General features: G+C 39.0%; 1 protein-coding gene across 6 annotated transcripts in view; it reads left to right on the top strand.

The window, feature by feature from the left end:
* FUT8 (fucosyltransferase 8 (alpha (1,6) fucosyltransferase)) overlaps positions 1-24,732 on the top strand; it is a 342,950-nt gene that overhangs the window by 71,596 nt on the left and 246,622 nt on the right. The window contains exon 3 of one of the 6 annotated variants that reach the window (XM_011949754.1): positions 16,927-17,004. The exons of the other annotated variants lie outside the window; for them this stretch is intronic. The gene's annotated coding sequence lies outside the window, so the exon portion shown is untranslated. The remainder of the gene's footprint in view (positions 1-16,926; positions 17,005-24,732) is intronic. 6 annotated transcript variants of the gene reach the window in all.

Here is a 24,732-nt window from a genome sequence, read left to right as displayed (position 1 = left end):
CTCCCAAAGTGCTGAGATTACAGGCTTGAGCCACCGCGACCGATCATAATAACATTTTCATTACTAGAAAAATGTTCTTCTTCTCAGGAAAGTCTCGATCTCCTGACCTCGTGATCCGCCCGTCTCGGCCTCCCAAAGTGCTGGGATTACAGGCTTGAGCCACCGCGCCCGACCGAGAATTTTTTATCTTTATGTCTTTATTTATTTTTTTGAGACAGGGCCTCACTCCATCGCCCGGGTTGGCATGCACTGGCACAGTCAAGGCTCACTGCAGCCTTGACCTCCTTGGCTCACGTGATTCTCCCACCTCAGCCTCCTGAGTTGCTGTGATTGCAGGTGCACATGCACACACCACCATGCCTGGCTAATTTTTTGTATTTTTTGTGGAGATGGCGTTTTGCCATGTTGCCCAGGCTGATCTTGAACACCTGTGCTCAAGCAATTTCCCCACCTCAGTCTCCCAAAGTGCTGGGAGCCACCGTGCCTAGCTAATATATTTTCTTAACGTTAAAGAAAAGAATGTTAAGGAGTTACTCAGAAAGAGTAACTTGACCTTTTGGTGTGGGCTATTTTGATGATTCTTGGGAAGATTTTCTTTTTTTCTTCATTCCTGGGGCCATAGTGGCTAATCATCCAAGCTTGGATTAAACTCTGTTCCTTGTGTTTTTCCTTCTCATTTTAGGCTTTGGAGTTGGTATACTTATATTACCAAGAAAATAAGATTCCTCCAACTTACAAGAAATATTTTGTAGTTTCAGAGAATTATGAGTTGGTAAAGATTGAAAAAGATGGTATGGATGTGTTTGAATTATTCGCCTTTATGATGTGTAGTCTTCATTTTTCATGTTGTGTTTTGTTGGACTCAAAGATGGTTGAGAAATTAAAGAGATTCTCCCTGGCTCCCCCAGCCACCCCTGCAGCCCTGTTGGGGAAAAAAGGAAACAAAGGAGGAAAATCATGTTGAACACATTTTTTCTTAAGCACCTATAATGAATTGGAGTTTTTTAAAAATAGATTTTATTTCTTAGGGCAGTTTTAGGTTTACAGAGAAATTGAACAGAAAGTACAGAGAGTTCCCAAATATCCCCCGCTTTTATCTTACAATCTGTAATAATTGCTTATTATTTCCAGGAGTTTGTTGGTCAGTACTTTGGGAGTTTTTTTTTCTTTTTTCTTTCTTTTTTTAATGTAGATGATCATGTCATCTGCAAACAGAGAGTTTTGTTTCTTCCTTCCCAATTTGTGTACCTTTTATGTCCTTTTCTTGTCTTGTTTCATTAACTAAGATGCCCAATATGATGTTGAATAGGAGTGGTAAGAAGGGAAGTCCTTGCTTTGTTCCTGATCCTAGGGGGAAAGCATCTGGTTTCTCACCATTAGGTATGGTGTTTGCTGTAAGTTTTTTGTAAATTTTATTTATCAAGTGGAGGAAATCCTCCTCTATTTCTAGTTTGCTGAGAACGTGTGATTATTAATTGATGTAGAATTTTATCAAATACTTTTAGTGCATCTATTGATATGATCTGATTGTAAGTTTTTTTTATGTTTCCTGGATTACATTAATTGATTTTTAGATGTTGAACCTACCTTGTATACTTGGAATATACTCTACTTGGTTGTGGTGTATAATGTGATTTGCTAAGATTTTTGAAAACATTTGCCTCTGTGTTCATGAAAGATACTGTTCTGTAATTTTCCTTTCTTGTAAGGCTGTTGCCTGGGCTTATTATCAGGGTAATGTTGGCCTCTGAGAATGAGTTAGGAAGTGCTCACTCTGCTTCTACAGATTGTAGAATATTGGTATCATTTGTTCCTTAAATAGTTGATAGAATTTGTGAGTGAATTATCTGAGTGTGTTACTTTCTGTTTTGTAAGATTATTAATTATTCAGTTTTTATAAATTGATTTAGGTTTATTCAGATTATTTGTTTCTTCTTGTGTGAATTTTGGTAGATTGTGTCTTAAGGGATTAGTCCATTTCACCTAAGTTATCAAATTTAAGGGCATAGAACCAGCTTCGAGTCTTGTTGATTTTCTTTGTTTCCCTGTTTTCCATTTTGCTCTGATTTTTACTTTCTTCTGCTTCCTTTGAATTTAATTTGTTCATTTTCTAGTTTCCTATATTAAAAGCTTAGACGATTAATTTTACCTTTCTTCTTTTTTAACATATACATTCAATGCTAAAAATTAATCTTTTCGTCCTGCTTTGCTGCATTCCATATTTATTTATTTATTTACTTACTTATTTGTGAAATGGGGTCTCATTATATTGCCCAGGCTGGTCTGGAACTCCTAGCCTCAAGTGATCCTCCTGTCTTAGCCTCCCAAAGTGCTGGGATTACATGCATGAGCCACTGTGCCCGGCCGTAAAGTTTGGTGTTTTATTTTTATGTACACTTAGTTTAAAATATTTTATAATTTCTCAAGACTATTTTTTTGACCTATGAGTTAGGTGTAAGTGAGCTGTTTAAACATCTCTAAATATTTTGGGATTTTCCAGCTATGTTTTTGTTTAAGTAGTTTAATTCCATTGTGATGTGTCTATTTGTATGGTGTCTATTCTTTAAAATTTGTTAAGGTATATTTTGTAGTCTGTCTTTGTGAAATGTTCTCTGTGGATTTGAGAAGAATGTGTATAGTGCTGTTGCGGGATGAAGTGTTCTATAAATGTTGGTTAGATCCAGTTGATTGATGGTGTCATCAGTTCTACTACACCTTCCTGATTTTCTGCTTCCGTCAATTACTGATAAGAGGGTTGCTGAAGCTCCAAGTATAATACTGAATTCATGTGTTTCTCCTTGTAGTTCTATCAGTTTTTATTATACCTTATGTATTTTGACACTCTGTTGTTAGTTACATACATATAAAGATAATTATGTCTTCTTGGTGAATAATAATAGATTGATCATCTGTTGTTAAGTAATGCCCCTCTATCACTGATAATTTTTCTTGGCCTGAAGCTTGCTCTTTCTGAAATTTATATAGCCATTCCAGGTTTCTTTTGATTAGGTTTAGTGTAGCCTATCTTTCTGCATCCCTTTACTTTTAATCTGTCTTCATCTTTGTATTTAGAGTGGTATTTTTGTAGACATCACATAGTAGGGTCTTGTCATTTGATTTACTCTTGACAGCCCGTGTCTCTTAACTGGTGTATTTAGAACACAGATGTTTAAAGTAATTATTGATATAGTTGGATTAATATCTACTGTATTTATAACTGTTTTCTACTCATTGTCCTTGTTCTCTTTTTGTCTTTCACTTTGTCTCACCTTCTTCATTGTAATTGGGCATTTTATGTAATTCCATTTTGTCTCCTGTTTTAAAATATATATTACACTTATTTAAAATTATTTTTTAGGCTGGGCATGGTGGTTCATGCCTGTAATCCTAGCACTTTGGGGAGGCCAAGGTGGGTGGATCACTGAGGTCAGGAGTGGATCAGTGAGGTCAGGTGGGTGGATCACTGAGGATCACTGGCCAACATGGTGAAACTCTGTCTCTACTAAAAATAAAAAATTAGCCAGGTGTGGTGGCGGGCGCCTGTAATCCCAGCTACTCAGGAGGCTGAGGCAGGAGAATTGCTTGAACCCAGGAGGTGGAGGTAGCAATGAGCAAGATCACACTACTGCACCCAAGTCTGTCTCAAAAAAAAAAAAAAAGAATAAAATGAAATTATTTTAGTGGTTGCCCCAGAGTTTGCAATAATTGCACAGTTAAACTAATCCAAGTTCACTTTTGAAATAACACTATACCACTTCATGGGTAGTGCAAATACCTTGTAACAGTGTCAGTTCCTTTTTCCCATTCCTTATAAGGTTACTTTTATTTGTTTCACTTTTCTATAATTTACGGTCACAAAATATATTGTTGCTATGATTATTTTGAACAAGTTGTTATCTGTTAGATGAATTAAGGATCAGAAAAACAAAAGATTTAATTTTACCTTTATTTTTTTCTCTGCACTCTTCCTTTCTTTTTGTAATCCATATTTCTGATCTATATAATTTTCCTTCTTTGTGAATAACTTCTGTTAACATTTTTTGCAAGTCATGTGTATTGGGTTTCATTTCTCCCAGTTTTTATTTGAGAAAGTCTTTATTTCTTCTTCACTTTCAAAGGATAATTTTGCTGGGATTCTACAGGAGTTCTAGTTTGGTGTTTTTTTTTTTTTTTTTTAAACAGTCCAGAGATTTATTCTTATTTTATTTTATTATTTCATTTTATTTTTTTGAGATGGAGTCTCACTCTGTCACCCAGGCTGGAGTGCAGTGGCACTGTCTTGGCTCACTGCAACCTCCGACTCCCGGTTTCAAGTGATTCTCCTGCCTCAGCCTCCTAAGTAGCTGGGACTACAGGTGTACGCCACTATGCCTGGCTAATTTTTTGTATTTCTTTTTTTTTTTTTGAGACAGAGTCTTGCACTGTCGCCCGGTCTGGAGTGCAATGCTGTGATCTTGGCTGATTGCAACCTCTGCCTCCTGGGTTGAAGCGATTCTCCTGTCTCAGCCTCTTGAGTAGCTGAAATTATAGGTGCCCACCACCACGCTTGGCTAATTTTTTGTATTTTTAGTAGAGATGGGGTTTGACTATGTTGGCCAGGCTGGTCTCGAACTCCTGACCTCATGGTTTGCCCGCCTCGGCTTCCCAAAGTGCTGGGATTACAGGTGTGAGCCACTGTGCCTGGCCAGTCCAGAGGTCTTTTATTTTTTTTTACACCTGTTATGCTATGAATTCATGGGGAATAAGTTCCAGCAGCTTAGGCTCCTTTCCATTGGTTCTCACAAAGTGAGCTTCCCTGGATGGAGCAGGCTGGTGCTTCAGTTGAACCCACGTACCTTTCTCTTTAGCTTGTTTCTTTTTCTGATCATTTTCCTTTATGCGTTTCAGGAAGCTGTCTTGGCTCTTGGAGTGCTTAATGTGCTCAATATGCACATTAATTCTCTTGGCAAGAATCTTGCCCTTGTTTGTTTGCAAGTTTTTTATAATACCAACAGCATGCTGGGTAACGTATTTCTTTACAACTTGTTTACAATGCCAACAGCATGCTGGGCAGCACTACAGACTCTTCCAGTTTTGCCAGGATAACACTTGTGGAGCATTCTTTTTTGAACAGTACGCATTCCCTTAATGTCTACAATATCACCTTTCTTACAGATTCGCATACCGTAAGCCAAAGGAACAACTCCATGTTTAGTAAAAGGCCTAGCGAATATATATTGGTTGTCTCTTCTCTTTCCCTTTGTGTTTGTCGTTTTGGTGAATTACTGGAAAATGGTGGTTCCCGCCGAAAGGTTGGATTTTTTTTTTTTTTTAACGCTAAATATTTCACTTCACTCTTTTTGCTTCATGGTTTCTGAAGAGAAAGTTTGATCTAATTCTTACCTTTATTTCTCTGTGGATAAGATGTTTTGTGTGTGTGTTGTTTTTTTCCTTTACCTCTTGCTTCTTTCGAGATACCTTATTGGTCTTAATAAGTAAAAAATTAAAGTTTGCATTTGATTTAGTTTCCTCTGTCTGATTTTCTGCAGCTTCACTATCATTTGTCTGTGGAAATATTTTGGTATTTATCTTGCTTGGTATTCTCTGAACTTCCTGGTTTGGTGTCTCTTACTAAAGACATTCTTTCCTGTTACAGTGTTATTGATTTGTACACTCTCCTTCCTCACCTCCTCCCTTCACTGTTTTTTCCTACTCTTTCCTCTTCCTTTCTTTCCACAGGATCTCACTCTGTCACCCTGGCTGGAGTGCAGTAGTGGCGCCATCATAACTCACTGCATTCTTGAACTCCTAGGCTCAAGTGATTCTCCCTCCTCAGCTTCTCAAGTGGCTAGGACTACAGGTGTGTTGCACCATGCCTGGCAATTAAAAAAAAAAAAATCATAAGAGACAGGGTCTCCAGTGTTGCCCAGGCCAGTCATAGAAAAAAGAACTTAGCTGGGCATGGTGGCATGCACCTGTAGTCCTACCTGCTTGGGAAGCTGTGGCAGGAAGATTGCTTGTGCCTAGGAGTTCAAGGCTACAGGGAGCTGTGGATCACCACTGTACTCCAGACTGGGTAACAGTGAGATCCTGTCTCAAAACATATTAAAAAAAAAAATTCCTGGTGATAATTTGATAATTCCTGGTAAAAATTCCTGCCACATCCAAGTCTGTTTTCGAGGCTTGCTTTGTTTCTTCAGATTGTATTTTTTGCCTTTACAGTGCCTCATAATTTTTTTTCATAGCCAGACAGAATGTATCAGGTAAAAGGAACTGAGGTAAATAGGCCTTTAGGGTGAGGTTTTATGTTTGTCTGTTTAGAAGTCAGGTTGTGTTTAGTGTTTGCTCTGGCTATGGTATCAGAGGCAAATGTTACGGGATCTTTAAGGTGTTGCTTTTTTGGCTAGAAACCTCTGTGGCCGGTGGCGCCTTTGCCTGAGTTCTTGTCCTGTGTCCAGGAAGAATGAGATATACAGACAAGTGGAGGGTGAGCAAGACAAAGAGAAGCTTTACTGAGTGTTAGAACAGCTCAGATGAGAGCTGCAGAAGGCAGCCCCTCTCTGTAGGCAGGTCCTCTCATCCAGTGTTCAGCTGTCAGCAGAGAGAAGGCCCTGGAGTGAGTGACTCCTCTCTGCAAGCAGGTCCCCATTGACTTCCCAGCTCTCAGCAGAGAGGAGAGGTCCTCTGCCCTGCTCTGGCTGATGCCGGGGCTTTTATGGACCTCAGTGGGGAGGAAGTGTGCGCCAGTTGGTACATCGGTGGCTATGGGTGGGCTGGAAAAGGCACCACAAGCCCCTACCGCAGTCTGCGGGTCTGGCAGCCCGGTCCCCAACCTTCAGGCCCTCCCTGGCCTGAAGGTGGGGTCTTACTGGGGACCTTTCCCCTTCCACCCAGGAGCCTGTCTGCCTCCTGCCACCTTCCATGGTTCCCAGGCTGCTTGTGCCAAGGGGCACCTGCCTGCCAGCATGGAGCAGCTCTCCACCTCAATTTCCCCAGAGGGGGCCTAGGCGGCAGGGTCTGAGCATGCGCATATCCTGTTGGGCTGTGATGGTGTCCAGGCTTGGCTCCAACCCTGCTCTGACAACCTGCCAGATTGGAGCCGGTACGGGAAGTGGCAGCGGGAACAGGCATTTCCGAGCCTGTGAAGGCAAGGGGGGCCTTCCCGAGCCCACAAGAGCACACGGAGACCTGGGTCCACAACCCTGACTTGGGTAGCTGCAGCTGTATGAGGTTGGGAGACAGGGCTCCTGCCTGTTTCCAGTCCCCAAGAGCACATGGAGGCCTGGGTCTACCATTCAGGCTTGGGTGGCTTGGGCTGCTGCCTGCTCCTGGCTCCCACTGGCACTGTGGAGCATGCAGCCCTGGCTCCACCCGCTTTCATCCTGGGGCAGGGGCTCCAGATCCTTACTGGGCTGGGCTGGGATCTGGGGCAGGGGTGACATCACCGGGAGCTACCCCACTTGCCCTGGCACTCGAGCGGCCCAGGCAGAGCAGATCACTCTCCGGCCTGGTTGTTGGGAGTGGCAGGCTCAGCAGTTGCCTGACGTGGGGTGGACCCTAGGGATGTGGCCCCAGGCAGCCCTGCACAGAGCCTCCTCCTGAGGCCCAGGAACCTGGCACCCTCAGCGGGGTGGGCGCAGTGGCTGTGTCACTGGCCGGTCCCTGAAGTGGGCACTGCTCCCACTTCCCGCCTCAGGCCCCTGAAGCTCAGATTCAGCTCTGCATTGGGCCCCTGTCTGCTTGACTGTGCTGCACTGAGGGCGGCGGGCTGTTGAGAGAGGGGGTCTGTCCGCCTCTCCCTGTGCCTTCCCTGTACCAGAAAGCCACTGCTATCACTATCAGGGGCTAAAATTTCTTCTAGTGTCCTTGCTTTTATCTGCCCTGTAGTCTTTGGGTTTTTGTCAAGAATCCTTAAAAGGGGTCTGAGGCTTGCAGGTTTTTAAGTTGTAATTCTGTGTTGTACAAGAGCTGTATTGATGTGGTGGTAAGGGTAGAGGTATAAGGGGGAAAGTTCTGTGGGCCTGTAATTAGATCTCAAGACTATAGAACTTTCCCCCTCATCTCTCTACCCTCTACCAACTGTGAGCCTGAGTTGGGTATCTATCTCTTTTTCCCTGTCAAAGGATATATGGGGCTAGAGTTGGGTATTGCCCTTCCCTCAGGTTGGTTAGGCACTGTAAAACCCTAGTAGGTTAGGCAATCTAAAAGCCCAGTTGGTTAGGTTCTGGTAAAATAGTTTTCTTTACTGGAATGCCTTTTGATAGAAACAAAGTCCCTGGCATATTTCAAAATGTTTTTCTTCTTACCCTGCTGCCAGCATGAGGGGATTTTTTCAGATCTTTGCCATGAGAACCTGGTAGGGCTCCTGCAGGTGAAACTCAGGAAAGTATGGAGACCCCTCTTAAGACTGGTCTGCCTGCAGTTTTTAACTCTCAAGCTAGTCCACAATTACTGTTTCAAGTGTTCCTACTGATGCTGGCTTCAGTTGAGAGCTTGTATTCCTGGGCTTCTGCTTCCCGCACACTGTGATTCTCTATATCTGCCTGCCTGTCTCTCCAGGTTTTAGAGCAGCAGTTTGCCCTCTGACCTCAATTCTCTGATGGCTCTAAGAAGAGTTGTTGATTATCAGTTTTTTCCCCCCAGCTTTTTTTCTTGTTGTGAGGTTGGGAGTGATGAATTAAAAGCTTTTTACAACCATACTTAAGGTTATTTTTTTGACAATTTTTGATGCTTTTGTAATTAGTCAAAAGACTTATTACAGTATCCTTTATCTGATTTGGCAGTGTTGTTCATTAAGAATTTTATTGTTTGCCGGGCGCGGTGGCTCAAGCCTGTAATCCCAGCACTTTGGGAGGCCGAGACGGGTGGATCACGAGGTCAGGAGATCGAGACCATTCTGGCTAACACAGTGAAACCCCGTCTCTACTGAAAAATACAAAAACTAGCCGGGCAAGGTGGCGGGTGCCTGTAGTCCCAGCTATTCTGGAGGCTGAGGCAGGAGAATGGCATAAACCCGGGAGGCGGAGCTTGCAGTGAGCTGAGATCTGGCCACTGCACTCCAGCCTGGGCCACAGAGCGAGACTCCGTCTCAAAAAAAAAAAAAAAGAATTTTATTTCTTCCTGACATCAGGTCCGCACATTTTGGGGATAATGTATTCTAATTTGCAAGAAAGATTAAAAAACTCCTCCAGAGGGAAGTTGATCATAGGACTGATTATTGATGAGTTGACTGCCTTGTTTTGTGTTGCTATATAGGAATACCTGAGGCTAGGTAATTTATAAAGAGTTTGATTTACCACACAGTTCTGCAGGCTGTACAAGAAGTATGGCACCGGGATCTGCTTCTAGTGGGTGTCTTAGGCTACTTTTCGCTGATAGCAGAAGGCTAAGAGGAGCCAGCTTGTGCATATAATGAGAAAGGAGAAAAGGGTGGGAGGAGGGACCCTGACTCTTTTAAACAACCAGCTTTTGGGGGAACAAATAGAGTGAGACCTCAAGCATGCCTGAGGAAGACCATTAATTTGGTCATGAGGGTTCTGACCCCTCCCCCCACCCCAACAACTCCCATTAGGTCCCACCTTCAACATTGAGATCAAATTTCCACAGGAGGGACAATCATCTAAGTGATAGCATAGACTCAGGCTATTTACTATTCTGTTTTTAAGTATAGATTGAGGGCAACAGCAATCTTTGTTTTCTATGTTGAAGGCCAAAGGTTTATTTTTATACTCTTATACTGTAAAAAAAAAATACTTTATTTTTATAGCCTTTTTGAGTGTAGGGTCATGTCAGGTTTTACTAATTGCACTTCTGATAAGTATACTGATGATGCTGAGGATGGTTATTAAAACCCTATGCCGATACTTTGGATTTATGGAACCAATTAATTTGATGACTCATTTACATTGAATGTCTTAATTAGTAGATTTCCCATTAATTGTTTTTATGAGCAGAGAATAAGGTAATGTTAATTCTTACTTTTTTGTGATATGGTAAAAAACTTAGTTCATATAATGAATTTAGTGCTCAAATATCTTAGTAGAAATTGAAGTAGAAAAAGACAGATTGTTATAAATTTAAGTTATAATTTTATTTTCTTTAGAAAACTTTACATTGAAAATATCACATTATAGATAATTTAGACAACTTATTTATAACTTTTATTTATTATTATTGAATGTAAAAGAATTACACACAGTCCCATGATCTTAACATAACTATGGTTACCATGTTGGTATATGTGCCTTTTAGTTCTTTTTCATACAGAATTTTTTTTTTTACAAAGTTGTAATAATAATTTCTTTTCAAATTTGTGCCGTTTTTCAGTTAACAGTGTAAATGTTTCCCATTTCTCATTGAGTGAGGTACTGTTAGGTTGGTCAGACTGATAGTTCATTGTATGTATTGCTGTAATATCTTTGTGCGTTTAGGTTTTCCATGTTTGTACCTTATCTTTGGGTTTTCAGAAATCTGTATCTCTCTCTGTTTCTCTTTTTGTGTGTCTTTTCTGTCTCTTGCCTTCATTTGGGGAGCATTTTGTGTTCTCTTTCACAGGACTAATTTTTATTGGATCTTGAAAAATGGGATTATAAATTTTTTTGTTACTTACATAATTAGAAAACAATGCTTTTGGACTTAGATTGCTAAGTTTTATTCCCAAAAATTGTAGTTTTGTGACTAGGTGATAAAAATGATCTCCTGTTTATGTGCCAAACTTGGTATTCTAGACAGTCATACTTAGGATGTAAATTGTAGTCCAATAATTTAATACCTTATGTTTAATTCTTGTAATATTTTACTCACAAATTGAACTTTTCCTTACCAGTTTAATGTTTGTAGGCTTAATTTGGCGTCTTTCTCAGGATTACTTATTAGATTTCTCTGCATTCTTCTGACTTCTCCCTAAACCAATGTTTAGAACTGAATTGGGTTCAGCAATTTAAGTGGAAAATCAGTATGACTAGAGACTTCTAGAAACTTCTTGTGTCACTGAGATGCTGAATTTGATGATTCTGACCCTACTTGCTCATCTGTAAAAGCTATTAGAGGATTGTTTTAAGAGTTTATATTCTATACAGGTATATATACACCATGTAATACCACTCAGCCATAAAAAAGAACGAAATAACATTTTTGCAGCAATTTGGATGGAGCTGTAGGCCATTATTCTAAGTGAAGTAACTCAGGAATGTAAAACCAAATACTGTACGTTCTCAAAAGTGGGAGCTAAACCTTGGATACGCAAAGGCATACAGAACAGTAAAATAGACTTTGGAGACTGAGACGCGGGGAGGTTAGGAAGAGGATGAGGGATAAAAAAAGATATATTGGGTACAATGTATGCAACTTTGGTGATGGGTGTAGTAAAATCTCAGACTTCACCACTATACATTTCATCCATGTAACCCAAACCACTTGTACTCCAAAAGCTATTGAAATTAAAAAGATATTTTTTAAAAAAAGAGGCCAGGTAGGGTGACTCATGCCTGTAATCCCAGCACTTTGGAAGGCTGAGGCGGGCAGATAACTTTAAGTCAGGAGTTCGAGACCAGCCTGACCAACATGGTGAAACCCTGTCTCTACTTAACAAACAAACAAACAAACAAACAAAAGCCAGGTATGCTGGCTCATGCCTGTAATCCCAGCTACTCAGGGGGTTGAGGCGGGCAAATTGCTTGAACCTGGGAGGCAGAGGTTGCACTGAGCTGAGATTGTGCCACTGCACTCTAGCCTGGGCAACAGAGCAAAACTCTGTCTCAAAAAAAAAAAAAAAAAAATTAAAAAAAGAGTTTCTATTGTACCTAATCTTCTAGCCTTATTATTTCTTAGAGATTTTATAAATGCATGTAGCTTTTTTACTCTTGTCATCTTCAAGTTATATGCCAAGATTGAAAAATAACCATCTTTCTCCTAATACCTTGGTGAACCTGATAGACACAGTTCATTTTATTGTAAAAGTAGTAAAATTTCTCAACTGATACTCGTTCTTCATTTTTGTGGATTTTTTCAGGGAAGATAGGATTTATTTTTTATTTTTATTTTTTAGTAGAGATGAAATTTTGCTGTATTGCCAGGCTGGTCTGGAACTTCTGAGCTCAAGCAATCCTCCTGCCTCGGCCTTCCAAAGTGTTGGGATTATAGGTGTGAGCCACCACACCTGGCTGGAAGACAGGATTTTTTAAAAGAGTAAATATCACTTAAGAATATCCACTACTTAGTATGGGATCTAAAGTTAAGCATATAAGGATGCTCACATATTTCTTTGTATCTTGTTCCCAGTCTTCCCCCTAATCTTGTCTCACTTTTTCCTCAACAAGTGTAGTTAACAACTACTATGAATTTGGAATACAAAATGATAACGACTCTACCTTTAGGAAACCGATAATTTAGAAGGTGAACTAGAAATATAAGTTAATAATTACAGCACAGGAACTCCCGTAATTTCCTCTATAATAACATGTTCTCCCAAAATCTGATTGAAAATAAAAATTCCACTTGTCATAGGCGTAGGAGGTATTGGGGTGTTTGTATGGAGAGTCATTTCACAGAGCTAAAATTTATTATAATAAAATATTCAATTCTAATTCCTAGGAATGTTACCTCCTTTGGAATTAGAAATCTTCGTTGCTGCATAACATTAAAGTGTCAGGATGATGCCTGTAATCCCAGCACTTTGGAAGGTAGAGGCAGAGCATTGCTTGAGGCCAGGAGTTTGAGACCAGCCTGGGCAACATAGTGAGACCCTGTCTCTACCAAAAAATTAAAAAAAAATTAGCCAGGCATGGTGGTGTCTGCATGTAGTCCTAGGTACTTAGGAGGCTGAGGCAGAGGATCGCTTGAGCTCAGGTGTTTGAGGCTGCTGTGAGCTATGGTAGAGCCACTGCACTCCAGCCTCTGCAACAGAGTGAGACCTTGTCTTGGGGGGTGGAAAAAGTGTAAGGATGGGATTTTTAGGCATCTTTGGGGCTGAGCAAATCAGTCCTGGGCCCAGCCTCCTTGTAGGGGGTGAGGTGGCAACCTGTGGAATTTGAGGCCTACTACTGGGATTGTAGGTATAGAAAGTTAAGGGGGAAAGGGTCTTTCTCACCCTGCCGTGGTAGTAAAAGCTTGGTGCTTAATGGGTGCCTTTCACTTACTTGATCACCTAGGATGTCTGCTTAGAACCTAGGAATACTTGTAGGCCTGCACTGTCCCAAGAGAGAAATCAGAGACTTTTGGTGATAAGTCAAGGGTAAGAGACGAGATAAGAGAACACCTACACTATAGGATATTAGAACTATAACTCCAATTACTCCTTCACACTCATCCTTTTCCCCCTCCCAGCTTCTAAGTATATGTGACTAAGGCTTTGTCCAGAGCAGGACTGGAGTATGGGGTCGGAAGAATTATTCTTTTTTCATCATAGGTCAGGATAGTGTCATGTCCTCCTAAACTTCAGGGAAGCCTGGCTTCATACTTCTCCCAATTTCCTAGCATTGTGAAATGACAAGGCTTCATGTAGTAACTCAAAATCATTGTTAATAAGGTGATATCTAAAAGATTGAATTTGGTATTCTGAAGTTAGTGTGAGGATGTTAGTCTGTCAATGTGTGAAATGTTTTGAGCTATGTGAAACTCAATTTTGCTTAGTGTGGTAAGTACAGCTGAAGTATGTGTAAAACTCAGTAGTAGCACACAGAAAGGAGTAATGAATTGTGTCTGGAGGGTCAGGAGAGATCTCACAAAGGAGAGGATCCTTGAATTCTTTGTTCAAGTGGTAGATTTGAAGAAGTAGATTTTTTGTTTTTGAGACAGGGTTTTGCTGTAGGTCTCCCAGGCTGGAGTGCAGTGGTGCTGTCATAGCTCACTGCAGTCTCTAAACTTCTGGGCTCAAGCGTAGAAATAGATCTGATAGTGGAAGTCTCTGCCCAATAATACTGAGATCTTGGAACCTTACTCATTTCAGAAATGGCTCTGGTCTGAATACATTATATAGGACTAAGCTCTTCTAAATGTCTTTATCCCTTAATTCTTTCTGCATGAACTTCAGCAACTTCTAAGCTACCACTAGTAAATTTTCACTATAAATTATATACTGGATGATTGAATTTTTAGAATTAGATTTATTCCAAGTATAAGTCAACCTAAATATAAAGTTTTTCTCTACTTAAATATAAGCTTTTTTGGCACTCTTGAAGATTCTGAGTATTTCTGTGGACAGTTATGGCCATCAGGGTGTTTATTTGAATTCTGGAATTGCCCTAGTGAGCACATAAGCTGTGGAGTAAAGCAGGTGTGTGATCTGACTCCTGACTCTGTCACTTAAGATCTGTGCAACCTTGAATAGTAACTTTGATGCTAATTTTCTACATCTGTAAAATATGGATAAAAAATGCAGAGTTTTTTTAGCACAGTGCCTGGCATGAAGTAGTGGCTTAATAAATGTTAATTATTACTATTGTTAACTAAATAAGAGTTCCCTAGGTCTCTGGTTTCAAACATATGAGATGTTGGAGACTATGAATACCTTGGGGCCACCTTGAGCTAAGACTAGATGCTCAGGAGCACCGTTTTGATTAGTCATTTATTCATTGAGCATATATTTTTGCATTATTGTTTTAACTTTGCAAAATACCTAAATCAGTCAATTTTATTTCTATACGTATATTTCTATATAGAGGAGATTTTCTATAGGATGACCTATTCTGGGTGTGTCTTTCTGACCTGCAGCTAATCAAGTGACTACAGCTTTGCTAATTTTTTTTGAAAAACCCTAATATTGTAAAACAGTAGTACAGAGGAAATAAGCTGTTGGTCAACTTCTAAATTCTGGCACAGGTTAGATTAGATTTGCCTAAGAGCAAATCATATAGCAAGAGTTGATGAGATAACTTTCCTTCTGGCTTCTAGCCTGGGTAAGTTTGTCTCACTTGGTATCAAGTCAGAGGAATCTGAACTATAGAACCAAATTGTAGGGAAAGATGACTAAGGGTTCATGATGTCTTTCCCCGCCCCCCCCCACCCCCACCCCAAGGAGTTCTAGCTGTAAAAAGCATCATGTAAAAAGCATCATGGTTTAAAAGTTAACAGGCATCAGCGAAGGCAGCAGAAAAGTCAGAAACTAATATAGCCAAGTCTAGATTATATCTGTTATAATCTTTTTAGTTAGAAGATTCTAGGTTCTAGAACCAAGTCTGTAAAATGTTGAGAGCCCTGTAAGTAAACTCCATTATTGTTATGTAATTGATTTTTCTTTGTCTTTCTTCTTGGACATACTCTTCTTTAAAGAGAGTATTCCCCCCTCTACCGCAGATAGTATCTATCTTTGGGGTTTTGAGAACAATAGTATTCTTGTGCTTTAGGTTCTGAGTTGCTGACTTGAGGGAATTGGATACACAGGAGTCCCCAAGGGCCCCCCAGTGGATACCTGAAACCATGGATAGTACTGAACCTTATATATACAGGTCAGGCATCCCAAATCTGAAATCCAAAATGTTCCAAAATCTGAAACCGACGTGACACTCAAAAGAAATGCTCACTGGAGCATTTTGGATTTGTGGATTTGAGATGCTCGACTGGTAAATATAAAACAAATATCCCCAATAGGAAAAACTCCCTATTCCCATTAGTTTTTACTTGATATTCTGAATTCTTAAGTGTTTTTTTTTTTTTTTTCCTAATTTGGGGATAGCTCCTATTTTTATGAGAGAAATTAATGGGAAATTTTGAGATGGTAACTAGAAATTGTCTTTGCAGTATTAAATTTATAGTTGGGAGGCTACTAGGCTGGGTGGCTCTAGCTGTTTAAGTTCCTATCTAAGCAAACCAAAGCCCAACTTAGAAAGTAAAAGGAAACTAGATATTTTGCCAACTAGAAACCACCTAACTAATCTCCAACTAGTGTCTTTCCACTCTAACCAATGAGATATGTTTTCTTTGTCTTCCTAAAAGGAAACTAGATATTTTGCCAACTAGAAACCACCTAACTAATCTCCAACTAGTGTCTTTCCACTCTAACCAGTGAGATGTGTTTTCTTTGTCTTCCTTCTGTGTTCAGCATGTAAAGTTTGCAGCCCACACTGTTGCAGATGAAACTTCAAACCTCTACCTGATTGATGACTCATTCTTGGCCCAGATAAACTCTTTTATTTTGTCTGTTTTTGCTATAAACAACAGAGGAACATAAATTCTGTTAATTGATTGTATGAATATAGCAGTGAAAATTCCCTGTAAGGCTTTGGTTATCAGTATTTTAGGAATATAGATCTTTTTAAAACATCCCCTTTAGCTTTTAATGTGTTTTGGTTAAACAAGGTGATGTATGTGTCAGTATAATGCCAGGCTCACTAAAGTTACTAACTAAATGTTAGTTCCTTCAATACAGATATTCATTCCCTGGGACATGGTTCCAAAAGTAGATTATCATAAGAATTCTCTGAGAAGCTTTGAAAAGCTACAGATGTCTATGGCATATATTAATATATGACGTCTATATTAATACATGTATGTAGATGTACACAAACGATTTTATCTACTTTTTCCTTAACATTAACTCCTTCAGATAGAATGGTTGGCTCAAATGATTAAATTATTTTTGAGATTACTGATTCATAGAAACAAATCCCCTGCAGAAAGGTCGTATCAGTTTACCCAGTTACCTTTTCCTCACATTTTCTTTAACACTGGGTGTTTCTGAGCTTTTCATATTTCTCAGTTTGGTGGAAAGGATCTCTTTGTTGGGATCTCTTTGATTATGAGTGAGATTCAGCATTTTCCATAATTTACTGATATCTGCATTTCTTCCTCTCTCCCTCCCTTTCTTCTTTCCTTTCTCCTTCTCCTACTTCCACTTTCCCCTGTCCTGTCCTCCCTTTCCCCTGCTCCCCGTCTTTCTTCCCCTTCTATCCCCTTCCCCTCCTGTTTTTCCTTCTTTACCTGTTTTTGATCTCTGTTCTCTCCCATATGAAGATTCTGTTTTGACCAGCAATAAGTTGAATCATGGGGCTAGAAGATAAGGACTAAAAACAAGAATTGGTGTCCAGAAAGGTGGGGTAATTTTGATTACTGTGCCTGTTGCAAATATGAACAAGATGTTAAATGTATCATAGATCTGCAAGTTTTTTTATACATATTTTTATCTATTGTCTCATTAATGTTATCTTTGAGAAATGGTTCTTTTCAGTTTGAGAATGGGGGAATTTGATTAAAATTTTCTTACATGAAGAAACCACATATTTTGCTACCATCATTTGGAAACTTCTTATTGTGATTGGTTCTGGGTGGTATTGGAATCAATTTGAAATGATGCCGTCAATGACTACATGTTTTGATTTCTTGACTGTGGGTAAATGTGATTAGAACAGAAATCCCTTAATAATAAGGATTCTTTATTCTTTGTGTCCCTAGTGCCTCATAGTATCTGGCCCTGATTAGGAGCTTTAGAAGTGCTTATTGACTGTGATTGCTTTTTTATCTGAATCTGCCCTTTCTATCCCATCATTATGATAACATCCATCTTGGGAGTAGTAAAACTGTTGCAAACTGCAGAAACGAGCTGTGATTTTTTTTTTTTTTTTGAGACAGTGTTTTGTTTTTTTTTTCCACCCAGACTGGAGTACAGTGGCATGATCATCTTAATAGCTCACTGCAGCCTCGACCTTCCCAAGCTCAGATGATCCTCCCACCTCAGCCACCAGAGTAGCTGGGACTACAGGTACACTCCATCATGCCCAGCTAATTTTTGTATTTTTTGTAGAGACGGGTTTCATCATGTTGCCCAGGCTGGTTTCAGTCTCCTGGGCTCAAGGGATCTGCCCACCTCGGCCTCCCAAAGTATTGGGATTACAGGTGTCAGCCGCTGTACCTGGTACAAATATCTTTTTCAGACACTGCTTTTGATTCTTTTGGGTGTGTATCCAGAAGTGGAATTGCTGGTATTGTACAGTAATTCTATTTTTTTTGTGGGGGCATGGAGTCTTGCTCTGTCACCTAAACTGAGTGTAGTGGTACTATCTCGGCTCACTGCAACCACTGCCTCCCCGGTTCAAACGATTCTTCTACCTCAGTCTTCCAAGTAGTTGGGATTACAGGCATGCGCCACCACACTGGCTAATTTTTTTGGTATTTTTAGTAGAGATGGGGTTTCACCATGTTGGCTAGGCTGATCTTGAACTGCTGACCTCAAGTGATCTGCCTGCCTTGGCCTCCCAAAGTGCTAGAATTATAGGCGTGAGCCATTGTGCCCAGCCTCTGTAATTCTTTTTTAAATGTTTTGAAGAAACATCATACTGTTTTTCACAGTGGCTACACCATTTTACATTTCCACCAGCACCGCCCAGGGTTCTAATTTCAGCACATTCTTACCAACACTTACTTTCTGTTATTTTTTTTTTTTTTTATAATCATTATCTTAATGGGTGTGAAGTGGTATCTCATTGAGATTTTGATTTGCATTTTTGAAATGATTAGTAATGTTGAGCATCTTTTCTTATGCTTATTGTTCATTTGCATATTTTCTTTGGAGAAATGCCTATTTAAGTCCTTTGCCCATTCTTGAATCAGATTTTTTGTTGTTGAGTTTTAGGGATACTTTTAAAAGTTACTAATCACATGAACTCCATTTTAAGTGATTTATAATTCCGTAACGTATATTTTTTTTTTCTGAGACTTCTATATAGTTTGTATTCTAGTGGGTCGATGGAGTGTGATTTTTTTTTTTCAATAGCTTTGCTGAGGTATGATTGGCAATAAAAAATACTACATACATCTGAAATGAACAATTTGATTAGTTTTGACATATGTATACATCTGTGAATCCATCACCACAATTAAGATAGTAAACATACTCATTACCTCCACAGATTTCTTCTTGCCGCCTTGTAATCTTTTTCCCCACTACTACCCATCCTTCCTTGCCTCCAGGAAAATCCTGAATTGCTTTTGGTCACTATAAATTTAGTGCATTTTCCAAAGTTTTTTTAAAAAATGGAACTTATAGTGTATACTTTTGGTCAGGGGCTGTCCATTCCTGTGTTGTTTATCATTTGTATATTTTCTTTGGTAAAATGTCTGTTTAAATATTTTGCCCATTATAAAAATTGAGTTGTTTGTTTTCTTATTATTGAGTTTTGAGAGCAGTTTATATTCTTGATGAAAGTTGTTTATAAGATACATGCTTTGCAGATGTATTTTTCCTGGACTGTAACTTGTCTTTTCTTTCTCTTAATAGTATCTTTTGAAGAGCACACAGTTTTAATTTTGATGAAGTCCAGGCTATCAGTTTGTTCTTATATGGATTGTGTTTTTGTTTATGTATCTAAGATATATTTGCCGAATCCAAGGGCATAGAAGTTCTCTCCTGGAAGTTTTTTGGTTTTGTATTTAGACCTATGATGCATTTTGAGTTAATTTTTTTATATGGAGTAAAAAGTGGTTAGAAATTCTTTTTTGGGGGTAGGGACATGCAGTTGTTTCAGCATCATTTACTGAACTGGTTTGTCCTTTTGACTTTTGTCAAAAATCATTTGATTGTATATGTGTGGGTTTATTTCTGACTCTATTTTGTTCCACTGATCACTTTTTCTTTTTTTTTTTTTTGGTCTCATACCAGCTCAATTTTAATTTTAAAGTGACAAATGTACAGGTGGAATGAAATTTTAAGCAACACCCTCCAAATTCCTCTTACATGATAAGAAGGAACTGAATGTAATTTTGCTCTATACTAAACAGTAGCTCGGATAGACATAAAACCAATTAAGGATAGACATAAAACCAACTAAGCCTATGTGAAAATTAACTTATAAATGGACCACAACTCCATGATATTGTTTCTGTGCTGTGATTTCTTTGTCTTTCTCGATGCCACTGCCATACTGACTACTATGGCTTTATGTTATGAAATCAGGTCACGTTAACCCATACAACTTCTTGTTCCTTTTCAGAGCAATTTTGGCTCTTGTGCTGGTTACCAATCTGTTGCCTTTCATCTTCAAATGCACCCTTTTTGCCTGCTCTGTGAAAATATATCAGGCCCTTTAAATATTTTTCTTTTGTCAGCTGACAATGTTAAGCTTTGCCAGTATAGAGTGTTGGAGAAACACTGTAGAAAAGTTTTGCTTCTTCATTTCTGTGTACTTGCTTAGTGGACTGTAGCAACACACTCAGCTTCTTCAGTGTCAACCCACATTGGCTTCCCCACTCTACAATTTCTGTAGGGTGCACGTTTTCACCATTATCAGGCTTCTGCAGTGCTCAGAGGGCAGCAGTACCCAGCACCAGTGACCCAGGGCCAGCAACTTCTTTTACTTCCCCCTCAGGTGGATTTGTAACAGAGTATCTTTGTGAAGAGATTTTACTAGCACCCTAAAGAATGGATTTTTGGCAAGTTCCTCAAGGTAGATTTCCAGTAAGTTCTGCTGGTGCAGCACTACAGCAACTTCTCTGCTATTCAGTGAGAGGACTGTGTTCTCTCCAACAAGGTCTGGATCTCAGCCCTGGGATAGTTTAGGGTTGGAGGAAGCTCTTGCCTTAGTATTCTGTGTCAACCTAGGGAGCATTAGCTACTCTTAAGAGTTCTCTTTATTTCTCATAAGTTAATTGGCTGTTTCTCCAACCCCAGGTTAAATAGTTAGTGATCCTTTTTATTAAGCTTTCACTTTTCAAATTACTATATGGCTTTTCTCTCCTGAATGGCTTTACATTTTCATATGAATTTTAGAAACAGTGTGTAAATACTTGGAATTGCATCAAAATCTATAGATGAATTTGAGGGACAATTGACATCTTAACAATATCAAATCTTCTGACTCATGAATAAGATGTCTCCATTTATTTGGATGTTTAATTTCTTTCAGTAGTATTTTATTGTTTTCAATCTACTGATCTTACCCATATTTTATTAGGTTTATCTTTAAGTATTTTATATTTTTTGATGCTTTTATAAATATTTTAATAACATATCAACTTTTTTTTTGAGACAGAGTTATTGGCCAGGTGTGGTCAATAACTGTCACCCAGGCTGGAGTGCGGTGGCGTGATATTGGCTCACTGTAAACTTCACCTCCTGGGTTCAAGCGATTCTTCTGACTAAGCCTCCTGAGTAGCTGAGATTGCTCAGCTACCACACCCAGCTAAGTTTTGTATTTTTAGTAGAGATGGGATTTCACCTGGTCTCGACTCCTGATCTCAAGTGATCTGCCCTCCTCAGCCTCCCAAAGTACTGGGATTAAAGGCGTGAGCCACCACACCCAGCCAATAACATACAATTTTTAATTATTCATTACTAATGCATAAGAATGCAATTGATTTTTGTATAGTGGCATTGTATCCTGAAAACCTGCTGTACTCATTCTCGTAGCTTTTTTGTAGATTACATTGGCTTTTCTGCATAGACAAAGCATGTCTTTTGTGAATAAAGAGACTTTATTTCTTCCATTCTAATAAAAAGACAATCCTTTATTTCTTGTCTGATTTCACTGGCTAAAACCTCTGGTATAATGTTGAATAGAAATAGAGTGGACATGTTAGTCTTGTTTCTTTTTTTATTTTTTAAATTTTTATTAAATACTTATTTATTTGCTTTTGAGACAGAGTTTAACTTTTTTTTTTTTTTTTTGAGATGGAGTTGTAGATCTGTTGCCCAGGCTGGAGTGCAGTGACGTGATCTTAGCCTTAATCTTAGGCGGAAAGCATCTATTCTTTCACAATGAAGTATGATATTGTAGATTTTTCAGGATGCATTTTATTGGGCTGAGGAAGTTTTTTTTCCATTCCTAGTTTTGGTAAAGTTTAAAAAAAAATTAGGAATGGAGTTTGAATTTTGTCATTTTTTTTTAATGTGTTGAAATGATTCCATGTTTGTTTGTTTTTTTAAGTTTTTTATTAGCCAGGCGTGGTGGTGGACACCTGTAGTCCCACTTACTTGGAAGGCTGAGGTGGGAAGATTGATTGCTTGAACCTGGGTGGTGGAGGCGTCAGCGAGCCGAGATCATGCCACTGCACTCCAGCCTGGTCAACAGTTGAGACCCTGTCTCAAAAAAATGGAAAATGTTTGTTAATATGGTGGATTACATTGCTTGATTTTTAAAGGTTAATCCAACTCTGTGTTTCTGAAATAAACCCACTTGGTTATGATGTATATTTGGCTTCTTCACTGATGCTCTTTATATTCTTTTTGTGTTCTTTTCTCTTTTTGTGTTGTATTTTTGGATCGTCTTTATTGGTATTTTTCCAAGTTCATGAATCTTTGCTTCTACAGCGTCTAATCTGTTGTTCTATGTAGTTTTTTTATGTTAGATATTATAGTTTTCATCTTTAGAGTTTTGATTTAGATCTTTTTTATATCTTCCTTGTCCCTTAATGTTTTGGCTATGTGAAATACATTCAGGATAACTTTTAGACTAGGCATAGTGGCTCATGCCTGTAATTCCAGCACTTTGGGAGTCTGAGGTGGGAGAATTGCTTGAGCTCAGATATTTAGGACCAGCCTGGGCAACACAGTAATACCTTGTCTCTATTTAAAAACAATAATAATTTTTAATGTCCTTGCTTGCTAACATCTGGGTTGGTTTCAGTCAATTGATTGCTTTGTTCATGTTTTCATGCCTCTTTGCATATCTGGTAATCTTTAACTGACAGACACTGTGAATTTTACCTTTTTTGAGTGTTAGATATTCTTTTATTATTAGAAATTCTGTTGAATTTTGTTCTGGATATGTAGTTAGAGACAATTTGAGGCTTGCTTTTATGATTTTTTTTAGAAGGCCTGGAGCAATGCTCAGTCCAGGGCTAATTACTCTTCACTACTGAGGCAAGACCTTCTTAAGCACTCCACTCAATGTCCCGTGAATTAAGAGCTTTACCAGTCTGGCTGGTAGGAACAGGCAATATTCCTAAGTCTGCATGATTATCCATCACTGTTCTCTCAAATTCTTTCAGATGTTTTTCCCCCCAGCCTCCAGTAGTTGTGTCACACTTTGAGCTAATCAGTACTGTGTTGAGTATTTGAGAGGCCCTGCTGCAGATCTCTGGGTTTTGTTCTCTATGTAGCCACCCTGCTACTTTCCCAGGGCTAGCTGCCTTGGTCTTCATGGACTCTAACCCCCTTTTCATCAACTCAAGTTAGTTTATCCATGCACCTAGCTCCCCTTGGATTTCTTTCTCTTCCCTGGGCCTTAGCCTGAAAAGTCTCTAAAGGTTGTAAGCTGGGACTGTTGAAGGTATTATTTCCTGTCTCTCTAGAATCACTGTTCTTTGTTGCTTGATGTCTGGTTTCTTGAAAAATGTTGTTTTCTATATTATGTTCGTTTTTGTTTCGTTTTAAGTGAGAGGACAAACCTGGTTGTTTTACTGCATCCTGACCTCCATATATAGTGTATTTTTAACCCCATTATTTTCCATTTTTTAAAACTTTTTTTCCCATTATTTTCAGTGGTAAAAATAATTCTGGTTTGAGAATTACAATTTCTTTATGTTTTGGCACTAGCTAATGCAAGTATCTATTATATACATATTGTATTGGCAATTTTCTTTCTAAAAAATCCCCCCAAACTATTATTCTGCATATATAGTAATACCTAGGTTTTAAAAAGTATTTTATTTCCAATATCATTTTCAGTTGGTTAAAATAAACTACAGTACATACTAGTGGAGTCTAATTAAATGATGTGAAGAATATAGAAAAATACTTAGAAATGTTTGGAGAACGCATCCTGATGAAATCTGTTAGGAGTACAATTGTTTTAACTGTGAAGCTTGGCATTACTGGATGGGAGACAGCTATAGAATACTTAGGTCTTATTGGTGAACATATAGGAAGAGGTTGAAATAAGAGATGAATTACATGAAGAAGCTTTTAAGTCATGGAGGCTTACTGAGATATTGAGAAAAGCAAATAAGTAGACCTAACAAGACAGGGGGCTCAGAAGAATGCATTTGTTTCTTATAGATGGTAGTTGGAGCTAGGGCAGTGTAGCTTATGGCTTTGCTTGAGTAGAAAGAGTTGACTTGGGATAATTGAATTTAAACCCTCTATTTACCACTTGCTAACTGGCTAAGTTTTTTAAACTAAATTTCTGATTTTGCATGTGTAAAATGAGGATAAGCATATTTACCTCGAGGGTTGTAGTGAGCATTAAATAGAATCAATTACATAGAAGTATATAGCAGTATATTTATGTGCTTAATAAGTATTTGTCTTTGTCTTTATTATTTTAAAGAAATGACCAGAGAAAGCTTTATTTTTCTATTGTATATTTCCCTAGTGATTATATGGACATAGAAGCAGTGCTTACAGTTACCTTGGAACCCATCAAGAAAAAATGATGCAAATTCCTGCCCTGTTGCCCTCCTGGAACATTACATAGTTTGGATGAAAATCAGCCAGAGCACTGTTAGACTCTATTAGCATAATACTATGTTAGAAAATAGTGGGCATGGACTGGTAGTGTTGGCTCACACCTGTCATCCCAGCACTTTGGGAGGCCAAGACAGGCAGATCACAAGGTCAGGAGTTTGAGACCAGCCTGGCCAACATAGTGAAACCCCATCTCTATTAAAAATACAAAAATTAGCCGGGCGTGGTGGCATGTGCCTGTAGTCCCTGCTACTCAGGAGGCTGAGGCAGGAGAATCCCTTGCACCCAGGAGGTGGAGGTTGCAGTGAGCCGATAATCGTGCCACTACACTCCAGCCTGGGCAACAGAGCGAGACTCAGTCTCAAAAACAAAACAAAAAAAAGAAGATAGTGGGCATGAGAAGGTGCTGAAGGAGAGTTCTA

Source organism: Colobus angolensis, unplaced genomic scaffold, assembly GCF_000951035.1.
Source record: "Colobus angolensis palliatus isolate OR3802 unplaced genomic scaffold, Cang.pa_1.0 Scaffold3, whole genome shotgun sequence".
NCBI classification, from domain to species: domain Eukaryota; kingdom Metazoa; phylum Chordata; class Mammalia; order Primates; family Cercopithecidae; genus Colobus; species Colobus angolensis.
The sequence above is the reverse complement of the archived record's forward strand: the minus strand, read 5'-3'. Positions and strand labels throughout refer to the sequence as shown.